The sequence below is a fragment of the Sturnus vulgaris genome, chromosome 4 (genome assembly GCF_052056855.1).
Source record: "Sturnus vulgaris isolate bStuVul1 chromosome 4, bStuVul1.hap1, whole genome shotgun sequence".
Lineage (NCBI taxonomy): Eukaryota > Metazoa > Chordata > Aves > Passeriformes > Sturnidae > Sturnus > Sturnus vulgaris.
This window is the reverse complement of record NC_142246.1, coordinates 18,817,604-18,840,141: the sequence shown is the minus strand read 5'-3', so window position 1 is coordinate 18,840,141 and position 22,538 is coordinate 18,817,604.

The following is a 22,538-nucleotide window of genomic DNA, read 5'->3' as shown; positions in this document are numbered from 1 at the left end:
GAAATATTATTATTATCATATTCCCGGCGCCAGTTCACTGTAGTACACCCATGTACAAGCCTTCTAGATCTGTAGGGATTTGTAGCTGAGCATGTCTCTTCTTGGGAGAAGAAATTGGACTAGTACCAACAGAAAGGGATGAGATGTTTTCAGTAGCTTAAATGTTAATGGTAGCCTGAATTTCTAGTTATTTAATAGAGCACTAGCTTTGCAGAAGTTGCTCTCTGTCTTAGGTTTTAGGACAGTTTTGGGATTCTAACTGATTGAAGTTAGTATGTCACATGTTACTAAAATTCTTCCTCTTTTTCTCTCCCTTCTCTCCTTTAATCAATAATGACCCCAGAGAGACAATTTTTTTGTTGTTTTCAGTCATTCTGTTGCATACTAAATTCGAATCTTATGATATATTTAGGACTGTCAAGAAATTATACCTCTTCAAGTGTACAAGATGCCTGCAGTACAAAAGAAATGTGTGCCATCAAGAGAATTGATGGTCTCCAGATAAGCCATTCTGCAAGCTATGTGCAGGACCTACTGGCCAGTCTTGGACTGGTTTCCTGTCTTTTTGATGGTTTCACAGTAAAGTCATGAGAGGAAACATTTTTCTTGTAATAATGTGGTTTGTTTAAAGAGAGACTTGCACTTGCTTTAAGAGGAGGCTTCACTGCAATGCATGTGAGTGGACAGGTAATGGTTTATTTTTAGCTAAACAGATATACTTGTTATCTTAGAAGCCTGCATTGTCTGAAGGCGCTGGCAAAGATATTCAATTTGTTGGACATAACATTGTGTTAGCAATTTTTCTCCAGACTGAAGACTTAGAAAACAACACAAAGTATGATGTTTGAAGGGCTTGTTTTGTTGAGAAATACATCTTTCTGTAGATTAGTTGTCTGTACACACTAGGCATGTTACATATGTATTTCAAGTTGGGCACCCAGTTGAGAGATGCAGTGTCAAGGGTTTTTTTAAAATCATGGTGGCAAGATGGGTGAAAGTTTTGGTTGTCAGCTTCTAAACTCGAGGGAGTTTGTAGTGTAGAAGGTAAGTGAGAATTATGGCTTCCAGTGCAAAGTTGCCAAATACTCACTGAGAAAGTTGCTGCCAGTATGTCTTCTTAGAACAAAGAAACTGAATTTGGAAAATACCAGGGTGTGATACTAGGCATGTGTAGGAAATAACCCTGCTTCTCTGCAAACTGCTGTTGTAATAATTATTCCTTTCTTCTGCCTTGACAGCATGATGCTAACTAGCAACCTGCAGTATAGATAAGATGCTAAGGAAGGTACATACGTGAAAACATGAGTAGCAACCACACTCTTAGTTTTGTACGTTTAGCTGGAAACGTGATTTACTGGTTTTACCTGATCTACCACAATAGTCTTTCAGATAGTCATTTGATGATTTGACAGTGGCATTTATTAAATGTGAAAATAGCGACATTGGATGTCATAAATTTACAGGACTAGCAGTCTTTGATCAGAATGATTGTTTTGGCAGAGAACAAAAATAGCATGTATATATAACATTGGAACTGCACTTTTGTACTCTTACAGACAAGTTTCTGTACTCAAGCAGTGCAGAGAACATAGGTTGCCAAGTGATCTTCTCAGATTGAATTTAGGTCTTGAAATATTTGAGGTGGTTTCTGGGTGATCCTGGAAGCAGCTGTAGGGAATGTGTAACTACGTGTCCTCCTTTCACTAGGTTTAAAGTGCTTACATCCAGAGGGATCAGGGTTGCTTCTGATACGGATATGAGGTTGTCTCTGATAGAGGTGAATGGTTACATCTGCACTAAATCTCCACAGTTATGTCAGCTATGAAACAGAAGATTTCTGCAATAGTTTCTTGTATGAAAGACATAACTAGATGATTCCTCTGGTGTCACCCTAAGGAATAAATTAAATCTGTGAAAGTGACACTTCAGTCCCTTGTGGAATTGCACATAGTTTTGTAAAAGGTTTGGATGCAGCTTCTGGGAAACTGAAATACCACATGCTATGAGAGGCTAAAGCAGAGCAAAGTAGCTGATGACTGTTGAATTAAAATGAATTTATTATTCCTGTGCACTAAAGTTCAGTAGCAGATAATTATCCCATCATTTGTGTTGACCCTTGCTACGATTAGATATTTAAAGTAAACCAGCGGATGCCTGTAAGGTGCTGTCTTGATTTAGTCTTTCATACTGACATATGATATTTTATTAGCTCTATATCTAATATTAGGATTTCTCTGTCTTGGAAAATATTTCTCACATTGTTTACAGTTCCATCTGAATCCCAAAATTTCAAAGGGTCTATCTGTATATGGTGCACAGTAGTTTAAGGTTTTAAAATCTCTGAATCTTTGATTTAATATTAAGTGTTAAACAGAATTATGGCTTCCATACTGTATGTAGTAAGAGAAAAGAGAAGACCTACAGGAGGAGGTGTAGGTTTCATCAATTTTTTTCAAGAGGAGATTATATTTATATTGTCAACCATGATGGTATTCATCAGTTTTATGCAGTGGGAGAAGAACAAGTGGGAATGGACTGGAGAATTAAAATAATGTGGATGAGAGAAAGTAAGGTCTCTCCAACCTTCCCCGTCTGAGTAATACAGAAATCACCCCAAGGAAAATAAAGGAGAAGACTGCAGTGCATGTATTCCAGACACTGAGATTTCTTGATTCTTTTGTGTGAGCAAACAGTTGTTTTTATTTATTCTCGTTACCCGCAAGAAATCAAATAACAAATAAGCAGGATGCTTTTCTCCATCATTGCAAGAATCAAAGGGTCCAAATTAAAGAAGTTCTAAAACTCCAGCCAAAATTTGCAGCTAGTGTTGAAACACAGGCATGCTCAGTTATACCTTTCTCTGTCACTTAAGTGGTCTTTTAAAATACTGCAAAAAGATATGTATATCTGTAGCATTTTGGCAGACAATATCAAATGCATTACAGCACTGTAATATATGGTATTGCATGGTTGTTATGTAAGAATAAGCATTCAGTTTCATGTTTGTATTGCTAAGTTTAGATATTCAATATATTTTTCAATAGATGAGTTGCGGGATCAGCTGAATTATTCTCTTCATATTACTTCAACAAAAATATTTTCAGAAATTGGACTTAAATAGCACATTAATTTGTATAAAACCTCTACAAGGTCATTCTGTGCTCTTCTCAGTGAGAGAAAACAAAATGAAAACAAATATGCTGAAGGTAATCTTAGTGAGAGATGATATGTGAAGCTCAGAAAGCAGGAATCATTGTGTTCCAGAAACTAAAGGTTTCTGAGGTGACCAAAAGTATTTTAGAAAGCAGTTTAGGATGTAGATAAGATGTACTATTGATGTCTAGAATGGTGAGATAAGCATTAGACAGAAAATCTTGGTTTGGTAAGAAAAAAAATGAAGGAAAATAAAGAAACAAAGAAACAAACAAACAAAAAAAAAACCTAAAAAAAAACCCAAAAAAACCAAAACCAAAAAAAAAACAACGCTACAAGACCATGCTTAATAAATGTAGTAGTTGAAGTATGGTGTCCTTTCTCTCACAAAGTAGCAGTTCTTCATGGGAGTTGTTCTACTGGTTTGTACCTGTTTTCAGTATAAGGATGTGTTCAATATGACCTAGAAAAGCAATTTGGTCCACAACAGGATTTCTCTTTCTGTTGTATATTGTTCTCCCTTCATTGTACATTACAGATGTGCCTAAAGCCACACTCAGGATAACTTCTGTGAATCTCTTCTCTCTTGGGTGAAATTCAATAAAACAGAAAATAGCAGAAAAGAATGGTTTGAATTCAAAAGCAGCTGTACAAGATCTTAAGAGTAAGGAAGCAACTGAGAAATGTAATGGTTGGTTGCTCTTCAGTTTCAAAGGTGATCCTCAGGTGGGTGGAATTGCTTCGATTGCTGATGCAGTGGGCTTTTATGAATTTAATCTTGGAAAACTAAACCATACTAACTATCGAGCTTCCTATGTAATGTATTGTAGATAGAAGCATTCAAACCAAACAATCTCTGGGTTGAATTGTCTTAATGCAAAACTGTGCAATTTCATACTATGATTGTGTTTCAAGTGTTGCTTGTGAAAGCTCTGCTACATCCTCTTCTAGGCCTCTGTTTATGCAAGAGCATATTTGAAATCTTGATTGTAGTCATGCTAAAACTCTACAGTGAGTAGATATGAAGAGCAGGGAAGAAGAGGAAATGATTTTGTGTAAAAGCATTTATGTACCCAAAGACTGGTTGCACTAGTAACTGCCACTAGGTTTAGCTGACTTACTGTTCACAGAGCAAGTTGGTATTATGCGTTTTTAGAGCTCTTTACATTATTTTAATTCTAAATTATAAAATGCACAGCATATGCTGTAATGCATCTGGCAGCACCTATATGTGCTTGTCTGCTTGTTTTTTTCTCCACAATCCCACATAAGGCAGGTTTCCAAGTCCCGGGGGTATGTTTTGTGCTTGTGCAAACCATAGAACTGCTCTCTATGACAACCATGAAGAAGAAGGAAAAGGATATGTATCTCAAATACCAGACAAAAAAAAGGAAATCTATAAGCAATGAAAAAATATTTCTGCTTGCCTTCACCAAAGCTCCTTTTACATTTGTTAAGAGTCACTTCTCACTTGACTGTTAGTGAAGAATACTCAGAAATGCTTAACAAAAGTGTCTTTAAGCACTCAAACTCAACCTGGAAATGAATGTTAATTAAAAGCACTTTACAAAATTGCTCTGCTCAACAAAAGCATTTCCTTTGACATGTTATAGCCCTTGATACTGAAAAATACACAGAGAAATGACAGAGACACTTCAATTAGCTCTGAAACCTTTCTCAAATGGTTAGAATGAAAGTATTGGTTTATAGATTTGTTACACATAGTTAAATGTCAGAAACATAACTTTGAACTCTAAAAAATGACAAATAATTTTGCAGTAATGTGTAAACAGTGATGTAAGGTTTAGATACTCAGGGGTTTAATTATTAATTTTTTACCAACCATTTTCTATTTCTGCTTCCAACATTATCTGAGCTTACAAAGCATGGTATAGTTTGCTGTTGTGGTCATAAAAGACATGGTTACTACAATCTTATTTATATATTGAAATTTTATGTACATTTCTACTACAAGTGGAGGATCTTCATCAATACAATTTTAGATTCAGTTTCATTTAATTTCCCCATCAAATTACTACTATAGGAAAAGAAAATGTAGTGCAACCCAACTAAATTACTAAATTACTAAATTAAAGTGTATTTTCTGTTTCACTTTACAGTGGTAAAAGTAGCACTTTTGTCTTTCGTCTTTTTTGTCTTGTGAGAGGAGTGATTTTCAATTAAAGAGATTAACTAATTTTTGAGAAAAGTAATTTTCTCACCTATAGGCTCAGTCTCTAAGGGGTGAACATTTTCTTGACATGGTCAAAACTAATATTTGAGGCAGACTTGGTTAGGCTGAGGAAAGTATTAATTACACTGCTTCTTGTTCTAGGAGTCTGAGGCCAACAGGATAGAGAACTCTTCCCAAGATAAATAAAAAAGCTTGCAAAACACTGAGCGGACACCTTCGAGGAAACCATTTCCCATTTCTCCTGCCTCAAGCAGGATGATGTCAGAAACCCTATCTTGTTTTGGAATATATATATTATACACAAAATCAGTAAAATAGAGATTATTTTCCCTCTCTGTTTTGTAGTCACAGGGCAAATGTAGGGACAGATGTATTAAGCAATTTCAATATATCACCCAACTAGGCAACACTTCCTTCAAATAGTTTCAAAATTTTCAGCATAGTGCACTCCTTCTACTTGAAAAGTCATTTTTAGAGATCCTCAAAGTAAGGGGTGAAGGAAACAGTGAATAGTTTTAGTTGATTTCTTTTTATTTTACTTTTTGCCTGGCTTATTACCTTACTGGGCCGATTGGCCCAGCAGGTGCTGTTACATGTCGTGCCTGAGGAGGCTTCCTGCTGGCAAATTGGTTTGAAATCAAGAATTGCATTTATAATCTTGACAATAATAACTATGAGAAACATGCTTGTGAAGGCTGGATGAAAGGCAGATCATCTTTTCTTCCAAAGCTTAGACATAAGAGTTTTCAAACTATGGTCTCTCTTATTTTTGTCAAAGAACTTTTGATATACAATTTAAAAAAAGCCAAAATTAAGCCTTAGATACATTTTTTAACGATTGAATTTGTACATACTTTTGATAAATCAGATAGTCAGATTCATAGTTTCAAGTCCTGAGTGAACACTGTGAAACTCTTTTATGTATATCAGTATAAGAGAGGAGGATTGAGATACCAGTCATTCTATGGATTTTGAAATCAACTTGTTTCTTGTGACTTTTTTTTATTGGTTATATACATATTGCACTTGTAACTAAACTTTTTTAATATATCTGTATTTTTCTGTATCTTTAAATATATGCTTTCCTAGTCAACACCTGTCACCACCATGTATTCAGGTGAAATTCCTTCTGAAATTAAAAATAAAAAAAAATCTTGCAAGAAGTTTGAGTAGTTACTACTAAATAAACTAAGTTTACCTAAAACAGGAATTTCAGTACACTTCAGTGAACCGTCAGTGAGCTGTTCCAGTTTAAAACCTTCAGTTTTTTGGAACAGGTAATGCCTGTAAACCCCAGACAAGGCACTTACCATTAGTGAAGAGGAAGGAAAAGCTGTGTGGTTTGGTCTGCTCTCTGATCACATCCAGATGGGCATAATAATCTTTTCAGTAGGATTAATTTTCCCTTACTTTGAATGAGTACAGTCTAACTACCTTAAGCTACTTACTGGATATAGGATGGCATCCTTTTGCCTAAACATGCACTTGACAGTGCAGCTACTAACTCAGATGCAGAGAATTGCACTTAGTGTAAGAATTCCACTCTTATGCACCATTTCCAGTTTATGTCAATTCTGTTAATCTGAGCCAATGTAAGACAGATAATGTGGTCAGACTTTTTGCTACTTCCTTTATTTTCTATTGCCAATGATGCGAGTAACAGGTCATAACAGCAACACTTATCCTTTAGTTTGATGCCATTTGATTCAAATTTCTTTCTGACTTTGTATGGACTGATAGCTCAAAATGATGTTTTCATATCAACAAATGCAAAGATAAGCAGAATTTCAAGAACATTATGATACTTGCTTCTCCTGCTGCTTAGAGCAACAATGTTTTTTAGTTGTTTTTTAAAGCAAGGTGACTTCTGTATGTACCAAATCTTCCTTTTCTACTGGAAATATTATCATAACAGTCTACCAGGAGTCAACAATCACTTGATTGAAACTATGCATAAATATTTTCATAGAAGTGCTATCAATCTCATAGGTACTGATACATGTAATAAACCTTTCTTAGTATTGAAAGGAAATGAGATGACTATCTTGCCATTAAGGATGCAAAAGCACAAAGAAACAGGCACCGGAAAAAAAAATTATATGCTGGTGACAACGTGATGGGCTTTGAAGGAAACAATCATGATCACACTACTAAGTGAGATTAAGACAGACAATATACAGTGATAGCAAAATAGACTGAGAATATGGAATTAAATAGCAGTGCAAAAAAAAAAAAATTAAGTTTTGGTTTTATTCCCTTAAAATCTGGTTTACACATAGTAGCCTAGGCCTTCATCAGAAAAATTAACAATTCTGCAGGGTACAAGTTTGCAATATGAAGATTCAGTCCCATTGATTACTCACGTAGTATATTTCACATGCCTCATTTAATATGCTGCTCTAAAACAGTTCTCAAATTGTGTAGACAAGTTAAAGTGCTTAGCAGAATCCATTACAAAATGCCAAAATTGCATACATGAATTGGCAGGAACTCAAATAGGTCTATATATGTTCTTATCAGCTTTCCAGACACTGCATTTATGTAATTGAAATGCTAAAACTAAAAGATCGATGTGTTTTAAAACTCCTCTGAAATGCACTGTCAAAAACTGAATCCAAAAATGAGATCAGGTCTGGTTAGACATTACAACAGATACTCTGAAGAACTAGAATGTCCCCACAGATTTCTTTGTGAATGACATTTGCTTGAAAGAAACTAGATTTGGGAGGACAAAGCTTGCTGTTGACTCTACCTGTTGAACAGAAATAAGAGTGGCACCCTGATGCAAAAATTATAGAGCTCTACAGGAGGGAAAGATTAGGACCCTGACTGCACCAGTATCATCCTCCTCAGTCTCATTTCTGGCTCCCATCCACACACCCTCTTCCCTTTGGGCCCATAGTTGCTTTTGAGCTCAGGTCCTACTCCATGGCCCTTCCCAAACTGCACTGTAAGTATTCTGTGTCCAAACTTGTCTTAATCTGACTCTGACTCAGCACTACTGACCCATTTGGTTATCAGTGGACTTTCGGCTGACATAGAGTATGGCCACTACCTACTCTGCTCTTCATGGCTGGGACTGTGCCCCTGCCTTGCAGTCACCCTTGGCTCTCACCTTCACCTGTGAATTCTCCAATTGCTCCTTGAAATAAACACCACTACCACCTGATTTGTAATAAGTACACTGAAAGAGAAAAATATATGTTATCCAGATTTTAGTTGTAATTTACTGACATGCTGGTCAGAGTTCTGAAAAAAACAATCAAAAAACCCACCAAAAACAAAACAAACAAACAAACAAACAAAATGAAACAAAAAACTACACAAAAAAAACCCCCTCTGCTTTGGAGGAATAGAAGAGGAATAGACACAATACCCTTATTCAGTACTGAATTTTAAGATACATCTATTCCACAGGCCTAAAATCATCCAAAATAGGACTGCATTCTGCCAGAGGTAAAATCGGTTCGGCCATGACAGAAAAATGACTGGGAAGTAGTTTCTGTGCCCTTTAGGAGCCTGGGCTGAGTTCCTGATAGAATATTTATAGGCCATTCACTCTGGGGCAGGCAATCAGCCCTGGGGTTTTGCTGAGTTACCTCAAGGCTGCAAGCAGCCTAGCTGGGGGTGTCTGGAGAGAGAGATTTTTTTAAGGCAGCCCTAAAGAAACAGCTCTTTACATGCAATAGTCCAAAGATCCTACTCTCTTTTGCTAATGAGAGCCAGAGTGCTAAAATTTTTGCACACCATGACAACTACATGTAAGAAAGCATCTAATGTTATTTGGTCATCAGCTTATTGCTCACTTGCAGCCAGGAGGGAAAGGCTAAATTAAGCGGGAAAACACTGAAGCATGATAGGTAGTAAGAGTTTTACTATTGGTAGAAAATCCAGTTTTTCAAAGTTCATGCATCATTCTCCCCCATCATCAATGAAAATTGGGATATTTTTCAACTCTGGAGTCAGAATATATGGATAAGATAAGTGTTAAGTTTCTTTTTTTAAACAAGGTTGTATTCCTCCCATCTTTCCAAAATCTTCTGAGTATTAGTTCTGTAAAACTATTTCAAATGTGAAACTTACCCCCCCAACCAATTAAATTTGAGACTTTATATAGTCCAATAAGTTGGCAAAAGAATGATATTTCAAGAGAACTGCATATTTTCTTTTATAGACAGCTAGTCAAACAGACAAAATTCTATTTTCCCATTAACAGATATCAAAATACAAGGAACAAGGAGTTAACAGCAGAGACAGTTTTCATACTGGCCAAGCTATTTCACCTGTGTTTACTGGGAGCACTTTGCTAGGCATTAGCAAACAGGAAGTCTTATTTCATACGACAAGTTGCACACCTTGCAGAAATCCTTGTAACGTGTTCTCTGACCCCCCAGGCCCACATGTCAGATTTGTGCACGGCATATGAGGTCTTCCTAAGTGAATTCATACTCATGTAGACAGTATTTTGCTCAGCACTCCAAAGGAGACAGTGAAGAACTTCAGGAGCAAAGCTGGCACAAGAAGGCCTGTGCAATCAGCTCACTTACATCCCTGTTTTGACAGATCAGCCCTGGCATGAGCACTGGCTTTACTAGCTAAATTGGCTCTTAGCCAAATGCAGTGATAGCTGGAAAATAAATGGCATAGGAGGCAAATGTACTGCCAAGGTACTGAGCAGTCTTCACTGCCCTTTGACATCCAGCATCTTCGGAAAAGGTGACCTCCAAATAGAAAAGACGGGAAAGGAAAAAGAAGCATTATTTACTCTTCCTGGTAAATAAAGATAATGGAACACAGATGTGCCATATGCCTGCGCAAACAATAATTTGAACAGAATAAAGCAATGCTTACATTTAGCTGCTTCTCATTGGAAATGCCTTATGTTTATTATTACTTTTTATAATAACATTTAATTTAATTGAACAATTAAAACTTTTTTTAATTTGTCTTTATCCTAGGAATGACTTGATTTAATTTGCATTAATGTTTTGTTTGCAAACTGTAAATATTTGAACTTCATTTGACTCTGCCCTGTACCAAGTTGTCATTTTTTCTCTGTTCTACAGTTTGATTACAAACAGGTCACATTAAAATCTGGAAACCAAAGTAAATAAATGAGCTCAAAGTTTCCTACAAACAGAACCCGAATTCAGATGAGAACATTTTCTCTTCAGGTACATCAGAATTCTGGATTAGGTAATTAACCAATCTTTCACAATACCTTTAACTTCAACATTTTCCATTTAATCACACTGATTTTGATCCCAAACCTACCAAGCCTACGCTCATGCTTAAGCATAAGAAAGCAGTGATTTTCAGCTTTGGCCCTGACTCAGCATTCTTTTGCTATTCTGCAAGTGTTTTGACTTCTTACAAACAAAAATAGAATCACATACTGTTCTGATGTAAATTCATTGCCAAGAAACTTTAAAGTGACAACTGCATCTCATTTCAGCTACTCCTCAAAATCATCTGAGGACTTCTTCAAATTTATTACATAGTGAACTACAGAAATTCAAATGGATTTTTTTTTCCCAGGACCCATCACTGAGTTAATGTGGTTTAATGAGTTATTACTCCTTAGCTGTTCTACATCCTAAACAGTTAATGAAAAAGTTTAAGTCAGTGCATTTTAAGCCCTGATTGCAATGGCTTGACACAGCATGCACAGATCTGTTACTGATATCTAAGTAGCATGTGGCAATGACTTTATTACATTGTGATAAACCATGAGGGTTGATTGCATTGATATAACTTTTGGAGGCAGCACTATGGCAGCATTGTGGATCCAAAGCATCTCCATTAAGTCTTAGCAGTAAGAATTCATATTAATTTCTTTCTTTAGATCTCTAGAAAGTAATCAAGGTATTTTGTGTTAGAAGGGATGTTTGGGTGAGCTGGTAAGAATATAGAAGCAGCATGCACTTTCCTTTTCTCCAAGATACCATTCCCCTGCTCAGAATTGGAAGATGGGGAACCGGTTCGTAAGCCTGTACATATGACAATTACTTTCAGCAAAAATTCACCCATGATGGAAATAAGACTGTTAATCTCAATAGAAGATGTTTGTTGGGTTTTTTTTAAAGTAATTGAATATTAAGTACTCTTGTTAGAATTAGGAATTCCCATCAAGAATCTGAAAAGTGAAACATCAAAAGTCACAATATGATTAAATTTATCTCAGATTTCTTCATTTTCTTCTCTTCATCCGTGTATTTTTTCCCACTGTTTACTCTCTTCAGCATACATATGTCACATAGTAAAAATTGTAATCTTCTGAATGCAAACACAGGTGACTAGCAGCTATGCTGTGCAGTCACACACAAAAAGCAGCATGTGAGACAAATATTTGTATGTGTTTCACATTTCCATGCAGTGATTATGAAATATATATTTACTATTAATGCTTAAAAATCTCAGAATCTGCCAATTTCTCTATATTGTGGCTTTTTTCACTACTATATAATTCTGTGCTGATATTCCCACATGAAGAATTTTTTGTTTATTTTTCTGTACAGCAGAGTGTCCCCATTTCCTATACTGAGACAAAATGACCCATTAGTCACCTATAAATCTGGGTGGGATTAGGAAGTGAGTGTTAAGCAGCACAAATGAAATACAACTATATGAGAGAGATTTGTTCTAAAAAGCATCACAATTTGTTTGTGTTCCATACACAGTTCTATTATTTGAAGCTATGCAGTGACTACCTACATAAATTTTCTATGGATAAATTTTTCGCTAGACAGAAGAAAATCCTTACACTGGTAAAGTCCTGCAGATCTTCCCACAGAGACTTCTCCATTTCTGAGCTGATATTCCTGTTCTGCTCTCTTTATAATACGCCGATTTTTGCAGCACTGCTGGAGGTTCTTGGGCATTGTGTAATTGGTCTCTGCTACCACTGGATGTCTGTGTCTAGCTCAGGTGAGAGCAAAGAACCTATCGGACTTGTTTTGGTTGCCCATTGTATTTTGTATCTGAAGTCCATGTACCAAACCACAAGAAAATGTTCTTGATCATAAATTCCTCTGATGCGGTGGTTGCCTGTCAGACCTTCTACCTTTTTTTTTAAATTGATGTTAAATCCATCCTGCATTCCTCTTAGCTTACTGCTTAAAGCAGGGCCTTGAAGGATATGCAAGACAGAATTAATAAATGAACACTGATAATTCAGAAACAGAGGAGTAGTTATGTTTATTTTTCTTCTTATGAATGTAAAACCTATACAATTGAAAATATTTAAGCTAAAGACCAAATCTTTGCAGATTTCTAACCATTTTCTTGGGATAAAAAAGAAACTAAAGTCATAAAACTGGTGAAAGTTTCACAATAACACCCTACTTTCCATCTGCCCCTCCAGTTTATGCCATCAATGGAAAGTAGTTGGGTTAAGGGGCCTTCACCTTATGATGGTCTTTTTGATTTCTTCTTCCAGAATTTAATCCAAGCATTTATATCTGTATTCCAAGCATCATTCCCTTTCTTGAGTGCAATATGAGGCAAGAAAAAAAATTGTTTACAAAATCCCTTCCTCTCTTTATTCACTTCCTGCCACTTTTGATTACAAATGTGTTTTACCTTAGGCTTAAAAAAACAAAGCAAAGTGCAGTGACAGAGTCCCTGTGTACAAGACCCACACAGAAGATTTCAGAAGCTAAAAGGACATCTAAACCAAATATGTGCTCTGAATATGAAAAATCCATAAGTTGGGATTTATTCTAAGTATTAGACAGTTTAGCTAATAGTTGAACCACAGGTATTTACTTAATGTTTTCAAACACAATTTTCAAAATAGATAGGAGCTACAGATTAAATTTATTAGTGTAGTGGAATAATTCTGTGTAAATTCTAAGATTTTTAATTATACTGGTTGTTTTGGATTCACAGATTATTTGTGAAGAAGCCACAATTTTGTAAGCATGTTTGTCATTCAAATCAGTGTGACAGTATTACATGCAAATTTTTAGTGCCTTGAAAGCCTCTGAAATTTTTCCAGTTACAGACTTTGGGAGTCCTTCTTCAAGTTTGAAACCAACAGCTTATGTTTCACACACTAGGATTTCTTTCCTATCTGGATCCACAAGAACATCAACAGCTCCAGTGTGAATAGATGAAATGCCATGACTGGGGAAGGACAGTAAATCTACTCAGTCCTTTTGGTCATGTAATGAATGTGGGGCCAAATATCTGCTAATGTGAGGCATGGACACTACTTTAGACCTAAAGAGAAAGACAGGTGTGATGGTATTTACTGTTAGCATTTAGTGAGACCATCACAGGTGTGATGATATTTACTGTTAGCGTTTAGTGAGACAATCATACAATCATATCTTCTTTCTTCTGTAGAATATGTGTATAACTGAAACAAAATACTACGTAAAGATAACTAAGAACAGTAATGCGAGATGAAAAGTGCAATTCAGAGGAGCAAGAATGCTTATCTCTATACGCAAAAAGTTTTAAATTTGTTCATAGGGTGACTAATTTCAAACAGTTCATTACTTTAAAATAATATTTCCCAATGTTGTAAGTGCTTAGAATTAAAGCTCCTCTCTATTATTAATAGTTTTACAGCAGAAACTGATGGGTTTAAAAGTTCCTGGCATTCTGTTTTTAATTTCTTCCTCCTGGTAATCCTGTCAGATTTTCAGACATGCTAAAGTGACAGAAAGAAAGGCAAAAAGGAAATAACCTTGTATTCAAGACCACTGGCCCATTTCATTCAATATCATGTTTCTAATAGTGGACTATGTCAGATGTTCCAAGCAGACAACAAAAATAAGCAACTCATATTTATGCCCACATTGCCAAAGCTGTTTGGATGCCTAAATCGCATTGATATTAACCTTTGTGAATTTAAGCTCTAAGGAATAAACCGCCTTGAGCATCTCAGATGACTTGACATAGCAACAGAATAAAGTAGAAGTTTATTCCTAACCTGTGGCAATGACTAGTTGGCTTATTCACTGGAGCATTAGGGATCATGCTTTTTCTGAGTTCATTTGTGAATTACCTGATCTACCATGTACAAGAAAGACTTATATCCTTTGCTCCTCTGCACAAGAAAATAAAAATAGGGCATACCCGTACCCACTGCCTAGTTGCTGTCTTTGTGTAGATGATATCTTTTGTTAGAATTCTCAGGTGCCTAGTAAAGTATGATGTTATTGAGACCGTTCTTCAACAAATTTGGTTGAAATTGGCCAAAACCTTCATAAATTACAAGAAGGGACTAAACTTTTACATAATTCTCTGCCATGCAGGGTTATGTATTTGCCATCAAGGCTTTAGGCCTTAGAAAACTGACATGAAGATAGATATCTTCAGTGCTTCAAGCAGTGAGAGAGCATATTTCTGATAGTGGATTTGCACACAATATGGACAAAGGCTGTAAATCAAAACCATGAGCTGAATGCCAGAGAATACTGCTGTTTTGCCTTCTTACATATTCTTCTGAGAGATAATAATAACCTTAAGTCATTTTTTATTAGAAAGACTCAGATCCATTTTGCCAGTTTTCTCAGTCTAGCCTCATAGTCCCTATATACAAAAAATTAACTTGTTATGAATTGCAAGCCCAGTTCCCATTAATCAAAAAATGAAAAAATATCCTACATTCAACTTTGATTAAATATATGGAACTCATCAGTTCCGGTGATTTTCATACACCATAGGTTTATTATTTGTTATAGTCAACAGTCACACACATATCTACATGTGGATTTTGGATGCTGGCAACTGAGTATGTTATGAAATTTGTGTTGTTGTATATTGTTGTTTAGTAGTCTGCATGAAAGTTAGCCTCCAAGGAAGTAGAAAAATACTTGTGGTGAATGTTTGCACAGCACTAAAATAAGAAAATATAAATGAAAAAATATATTTAAAATAGTAATACTTCCTTCAGTAGTTCTAGAAAGACCATCAGAGGAGGGAAAACGCTTTTCATATTATATCCAGTAAGCAGAGATGTCTTATTATCTTCTTACTATCAGGTGTAGGGAAACTGTGTGTGAAGTCAAGGGGCTCCACAAGAACATAGGATATCTCTGGTGAAAGACCCAGTTCCATAGCTCAGATTCTACATGAACTGCCAAAAGTCTGATTTCAGGTAAAAACTTTACTAAAAATGGATTTTCTTCTTGTACAGTTCTCAAGGAAAACTGCAAAAGACACCACATTTCCTTGTCATTTACAGTTTTTCACAGGATTCTTTGCACACTGGGAAAACATGCCTTTGTGTGCTTATCTTTTTTTATTCTTATTTCGATATTTTTGGTCTGTTTCTTTTTGCTGTCTTTTTCACATTGGTGGGTTGAGGTATGGGGAGTTTGGCTGTTAATAATTTTGGATGTTGTTTTGTTGGAGTATTTATATTATTGTCTTCTTTTCTTTGTCTCTTCTATTCTGCCTGTCTCATCTCTTTTTCTTCATTAACATCATTCCTTCAAGAAATTAGTATTAGGCTCAGATTTGTGGTTGTTAGTAGCACTTGCAGAAAGAAACTGAGTATTTAAAATTCTTTATCCATCCTTTGCATATACATACTGCGTAGAGACTCAGATAATTAGAGGTAGATAAATATTTTCAATACAACCAGTGATAATTAAGAGGTTTTTTTAGTGTCAAGTCGGAGGAGACAGAGAATGCCTCTAACAGGTTTTCCTACTTATCTAGATTTTTCTGATTTTGGATGTCTATTTTCCAGTTAGAGGAATAAGAAATATTTTTATTATTGTTGTTACTCCAGATAGAATTTTTTTCAAAGTCTCCAAATGCTGTTTACTTTTGTATTGAGAATTTCTCTCTCCAAAAGTGTAGTCTATGAGCAGTTTTCTCTAAAGTTGTAATAAATGTCTAGGCAAGTCACTATCTTGTCAGTCAGAGGCAGCACAACTTTCAGTGACTCACAGAGTGGTTATTTTCATGAAAAGTGCTGCCAGAAAATACTTATACTTTGTAAAGTGGTTACAGATTTGAAACAGGAAGCTTACATCAAACTCTTTGTCAAGTCATTTAATAACTAAATTAACTAATTAATCCAGCAAGCACCTAACTACAATTCAAATATAAATCCTTCCCCACACACAAGTATGTATAGCTGCTGATGGCAGTTCAGTCAGTAGAGATTGTTTAAATTAGATTATAACTACTGATATAATTTTTAGGCAACAGATACAGTCAATTGCCACAGTTCCAATTTCATTTGATTACAAAGAGATATAAAACAGGACTGATCTTTGTTTACAATACTAAAGGTATTTCTTAATAACAGTATTCATTTCTCCTATTTAGAAAAATAAAAATGTCTGTTTTCCCTGAAAATAGCATACGTTTTATCTTCCTTTGGACATATTTTCATGATTATTCCTTATTAGATTCTCCTCCTCTTAATTCGAACATTTATTGATAAATAGAACAACTGATCAGAAGAAAAAACTTAATTGGGACTAGTATGGAAAAAAAAGTAAGGTGTTAATACAGGAAAAAACCTTGGTTTTCTTAACTGTCTATCTGGAAAGGTCCTTTTTGCAAAGCTAGAATTGAAGTGCTCAGACCAAATACCTTTAAATGCCCAGAACTGGGTCAACATCAATAGAAGGAATGATGAAAAATATTTTACTTAGCAGCATTACATGTATCTTTCAGAAAAAATATGTGCCAAAATCCTACATCACTTAAAGGATTTTGCTGTTACATCCTGATATGTACAGGATGAGGACATAGCTGGTGTAAACTGGATTAGCTCCCTGAATTCCAGGACTGCTAAGTCAAATATCCTTTTTTGTGAATAATTTCTTTATTTCTGTCCTGATGGACTAAGGCACAATCAGAAAAGAGATGCTGGGGAAAAAAAATTTAACACACCTTTCAAAGTATCTCCTCAGAAGAAAAAAAAGTGCTTGATTTCATATTAAGGATTAGTTCTGATTTGAGGCAAGTTGTTTCACTATGTGCTCCTGACATACTTTCTGTCTCCACAGCACTGAAAGTCAGAGTAATTCACTGTAAGCTTGCAGTGGGTTGGCATTGGCTGATGTCAGGTGCCCACCAAACCATTCTATCACTGCCCTCCTCAGATGCAGATTGGAGAGAAAATACAACAGAAAGCTTTTGGGTCAAGATAAGGATAAAGAGAGATCACTCGCTACAGGCAAAACAGACTTGACTTGGGGAAATTAATTGATTTTATTATCAATCACATCAGAGTAGAGTAATAGAAGTAAAACCAAATATTAAAAATACCTTTCCCCCACCCTCCCCTCCTTCTCAGGCTTAAATTAATTCTTGTATTCTACCTCCTCCCTGCAGTGATGCAGGTGGGTGGGACATGGGGGTTATCATAGTTCGCCACACTGTCTCTACTGCTACTTTCTCCTCAGAAGCCAGACTCCTCACAGTCTTCCACTGCTCCAGCATGGGATCCATTCCAGGGAAATCAGTCCTCCATAAACTTCTCCAATGTGAGTCCTTCCCACAGGCTACAGTCCTTCACGAAATGCTGCAGTGTGGGTTCCTTCCATGGGTGCAGCTCTTCAGGAACCAGCTGCTCTGGTGTGGCTCCTGCATGGGTCACAAGTCCTGCCAGCAAATCTGCTGGACTGTGGGCTTCACTCTGCATGGATCTACAGGTCCTGCCAGGAACCTGCTCCAGCACAGGTTTCCCTGCAGTCTCAGCCCCCTTTGGGCATCCACCTGCTCCAGCATGTATTTGCAGGTGGATCTCTACTCCACAGTGGACCACCTTGGGATGCAGAGGGACGGCCTGCCTCACCATGATCCTCAGCACAGGCTGCAGGGGACCTTCCATGATGCCTGAAACATCTTCTTCCCCGCTTCTTCACTGACCTTGGTGTATGCAGAGCTCTGTCTCTCATATATTTTCTCATATATTATATTTTTTATACCCTTCTCTGGCTGCTATTTGCTTCTCTGAAATAACTTCATTTCCTTCTTGGTCATCTTATCCCAGAGGTGGTCCAACTGTCACTAGTGGCTCAACCTTGGCTAGTGGTATGTCTGTCTTGGAGCCAGTTGGCACTAGCTCTCTCAGACATGGGGGAAGCTTTTGGTATCTTCTCACAGCAGCCACATCTGTATCCTCCCTGCTACCAAAACCACACCACGGAAAACCAATGTTAAAGTTTATATAATGAATCATAGAATTAAAGAACCATAGAATGGTTTGGGTTGTGAGGGAGCTAAAAGGCCACCCAGTAGACCAGGTTTCTCAGGATGCCATACATTCTTCCCTTGAATTCCATGGATGGGGCATCCACAGCTTCTCTTGGAAACCTGTTCAGGGCCTCACTACCCTAACAGTGAGGAATATTCCCCAATATCCTATCTAAACTTTGTCTCTTGCCATTTAAAGCCATTATCACTTGTCCTGTGATGCTCTTGAAAAAAGTCCGCTCCAGGTTTCTTGAAGCATTCTTTAGTTAATGGAATTCTGCTCCAAAGTCTCCTCAGAGCCTTTTTTGTCTGTGCTGAACAACTTCAACTTTTTCCTTGTCTTCACAGAAGACGTGATCCAGCCCTCTGATCATTTTCAGGGCACTTTTCTGGACTCAGTCCAACAGGTCCACATCTTTCTTGTGCTGGGCACCCCAGATATGGATGCAATATACCAGGTGGGTTCTTATGAGAACCGAGTAGACAGGAAGAATCACCTCCCTTGGCCTGCTGGCCACACTGCTTTTGGTGCAACCAAGGATGCAGTTGCCTTTCTGCACTGCAATTGGCAGCTCATGTCAGTTTCTCATCCACCACCTCCCCCAAGTCCTTCTTGGCAAGGCTGCTCTCAATTAGTTTTTCTCTCCATCTATGCTCATATCTGTGATCACCATGACTCAGGTGCAGCACTTTGCACTTGGACTTGTTGAAATTCATTATGTTCTCATTGGCCCACTTCTCAAGCTTGTCCAGGTCTCTCTAGATGGCAACCTGTCCTCTTGTGTCAGCCACAGCACTCAGTTTCACGTCACCTGAAAACCTGCTGTGAGTGCTCTAGATCTCACTGAATGTCATGGAAAAAAACTACTGAAGAGCACCAATTCTAAGACAGAGCCCTGAGGGACACCACTTGTCAGGTGTCTCCACTTGGACGTCAAACCATTGACTGCAACTCTTTGAGTGTGTCCATGCAGCCAATTCTTTACCCACTGATTAGTCCACCTTTCAAATCCATGTGTCTTCAATCTGGAGGTAAGAATGTCATGTGGAACTATGCCAAAAGCCTTACTGAAGGTGAATCACATCAATTTGTCTTCCTTTGTTGACTGTTGCAGCCACTCCACCACAGAAGAGTAAGAACATTGAAAGTTGGGGTGGGTCATTACTACTATAGAGAACCCAGTTATATATATTGACTTCTCAAGGGCAAGCACAATAGTCCTTGATTTGGTGTATTTACAAATGGTAAAAGACTATTTGCCAGTCTTTATCCTGCACCATTGAAAGTAAGAATCTAAAAATAAAAACACACATTTTTCATAGTCAAAATACTAGCTTTGAGTGGGGAAAGTTACTGCTGAAGAATAAGGTGATATGTGGCTTGATGTATGAGTGTCTTAAACAACAAAAGATTCCTTAACAATTTCTCCAGGCTTTGGATCAAGACAAGGAGTATGTAATATATTTTTTATTTTCCTTTTTTCTCCCTTGTGCAGGCATTTAGACACGATGAAAGAAACCTGATATCACTGGCTTGAGTAAGCCATTGTGTGGGTAGTTAAGAAAAGTTTTTCATTTCATTTCTGCAGACCTTTTATTCTCTTCTCTATCAAACTGAGGCATTTAGTTTTTCTATGTTCAAAGTGGGCAGTTTCAAAACAGTGTATTGTTATTTCTTTTGCAGAGTTTTGTAATAATATGGATCAAAAATATTAAACTTTTAGGAGGTAAAACATGGGAGAAAATCAGAAAAAAATGCCCTGTACATATACATGTGAGGAAAGAGCCTATGGAGATGACTGAGGAAAGGAATAATGGAGTACAAGAAAGACATTGGGTCGAGGGCAAGATCAAAGCATACATATCAGAGCAATATTAGACCAGCTATATGTTATTTTGAAAATCCCACCACTGACTTTCTTTTTCCCTGAAATCTAGAGAGACTCAATGCACTGAGCATATTTTTAACAACCAAAGTGACTAACTGACCATTTGACCAAGATCCAGGTATAAGGTGGAGCATCTCTCTTACCCTTGGGTGGCTGCTTTCATTGATTGTAGGCTGAAGTCACCTTTGGACTGCCAGACTCAGGAGAAACACCCAGAGCTACCTGGTGCACCAGGTGGATGCATGGCATGAAGTGTCTGTCCAGGCCAGCTCAGAAAATATCTCTGGAGTGGTGCATCAGGGACTGTGTTGTCATTTCTGCCTCGTGGCTCCAGACTTTTCAGGGTGTCAGTGACACCAGTGAAAACAAAAACACATTTTCTGACACTATGAAGACCAAAGCAAAGCAGTCAGAAAATTGGAGCTTCCCAGACCATGAGGAGAAATTAAAAAATCCTCAGCTTTTAGATACTGGGCTTTTGTGATATAAGCCAGTTCTGCTGTAAACAATGGATTTGTACACCTGCCAGTCTTGGAACTAAATTATACCCAACGTTATATTTTGTTGCTGGGTGATTTTCTAAACATTTCTTTTAGTATTCGGGTTCCTTTAAAACATATCTAGTCTTTTGCTAGTCCTACTTTTACTGAAGTCTAGGATAAGTATTATAGGCAATTTATGAGGAAGGAACACAAAAAAGAATGTGATCACTTATATGATTCTCCTTGTTACAATGTTGCAGCATTGTTGAGGGTATTTACAAACAGTTTACTCCCAGATGTTACCAATGTCACAGGGAAGTGGATTTTTTTCTAATAATACCTTTCCCAAATACCAATCCCAGTACTGGAAAGGAGTATTGAGATTAGCCAGTAGGATTCTTTTAACAAAACAGAACTGCCATTAGGCAGTACACATATGTCCAGCTCACCAGCACTTTGATTCACATCTTCCTCTTACAGCCAATTAAGGAAGATTTAAAAGGCTAATCAACCCTAGTTTGTGATCCTGTTTAGTGTCAGGAAAAAAATATTATTTTATTTCCTTTTTCTCTTCTTCAGCAGCAGAATATGAGCTTTCCAGAAGAATTAAAGACATGACTTGCTAACATACTGGCTCTGTATGACATTTCCAAGAAAACACAGTCTGTGGGTTGAGCTAGAATGATCCTGGCAGCTAGTGTATACAATTCAGCAGCAGTCACCATCCAAGAATAGGCAGGGCTGCTATGTCCTGGGGTCTTGGAATTGGCATGCTGCCACACTCACTCCTTTCCAAACAGATAAAAGCATACACTGATTCTTCTGCCATCCTCTCTATCTATATCCAGTACCTGCACATATTTTTTTTATTACATAAAAATGCCAGTATTTGCAATATACATACACACTCACACCACTTTATGGGTGCACTCCTAAGCCTGTAATTGAAAGTTATCTAAAACCTGCCAACAGACCCTGTTTTCAACCTCCATTTCAGCTGTGGCATAGCCAAAGTGAATGTTTTACTAATCTGTGGGTTTTACACCTTGCAAACAGGTTTGGCAGTGCCTTTTGAATACTTTTCTGAACATGATTTCATCTCTTGTAACCTTCACCTGTATCCATTGCTTAGGTTTACGACCAGGCTCTGGACACCTCCTTGGTTTTTTGACAAGTTGCAGTAATAGCAAAATTTTCAAGCCTCTGGCTTGAAAATGAAATGTCAGTCCACAAAGTTGCTGGTAGGGAGAGCTTGTGACAGAAAACCCCAGGGTGTGAGTGAAAGCAGCCTTGTACTTTGACAACTGCAGATTCCAGCCTATTAATTACATTGACCTTAACATCAAAGCACTTTCGGGTAAGAGAGTTAACAGCAGCAACACTGTAAACTTACTGTTCTTGGTGTTGTTGTAACAGTTTACTTAAATGATCAATTTAAAACAAAGGAATTTTAAAAAAAGATATATTATTTTCTTCATTCATTCACTCATTCATTGCATTCCTTCCCCTTGCCCTCATCACAACCACCAATTTCCCATGAAGACAGCAGGTACATGGCAGACTTTTTAAAAACCAGAACATATTTATGAGCTGATTTGAGCCAGCCTACTTTTTGAAGGGTTCTATGTGCTATAGCTGCACGCA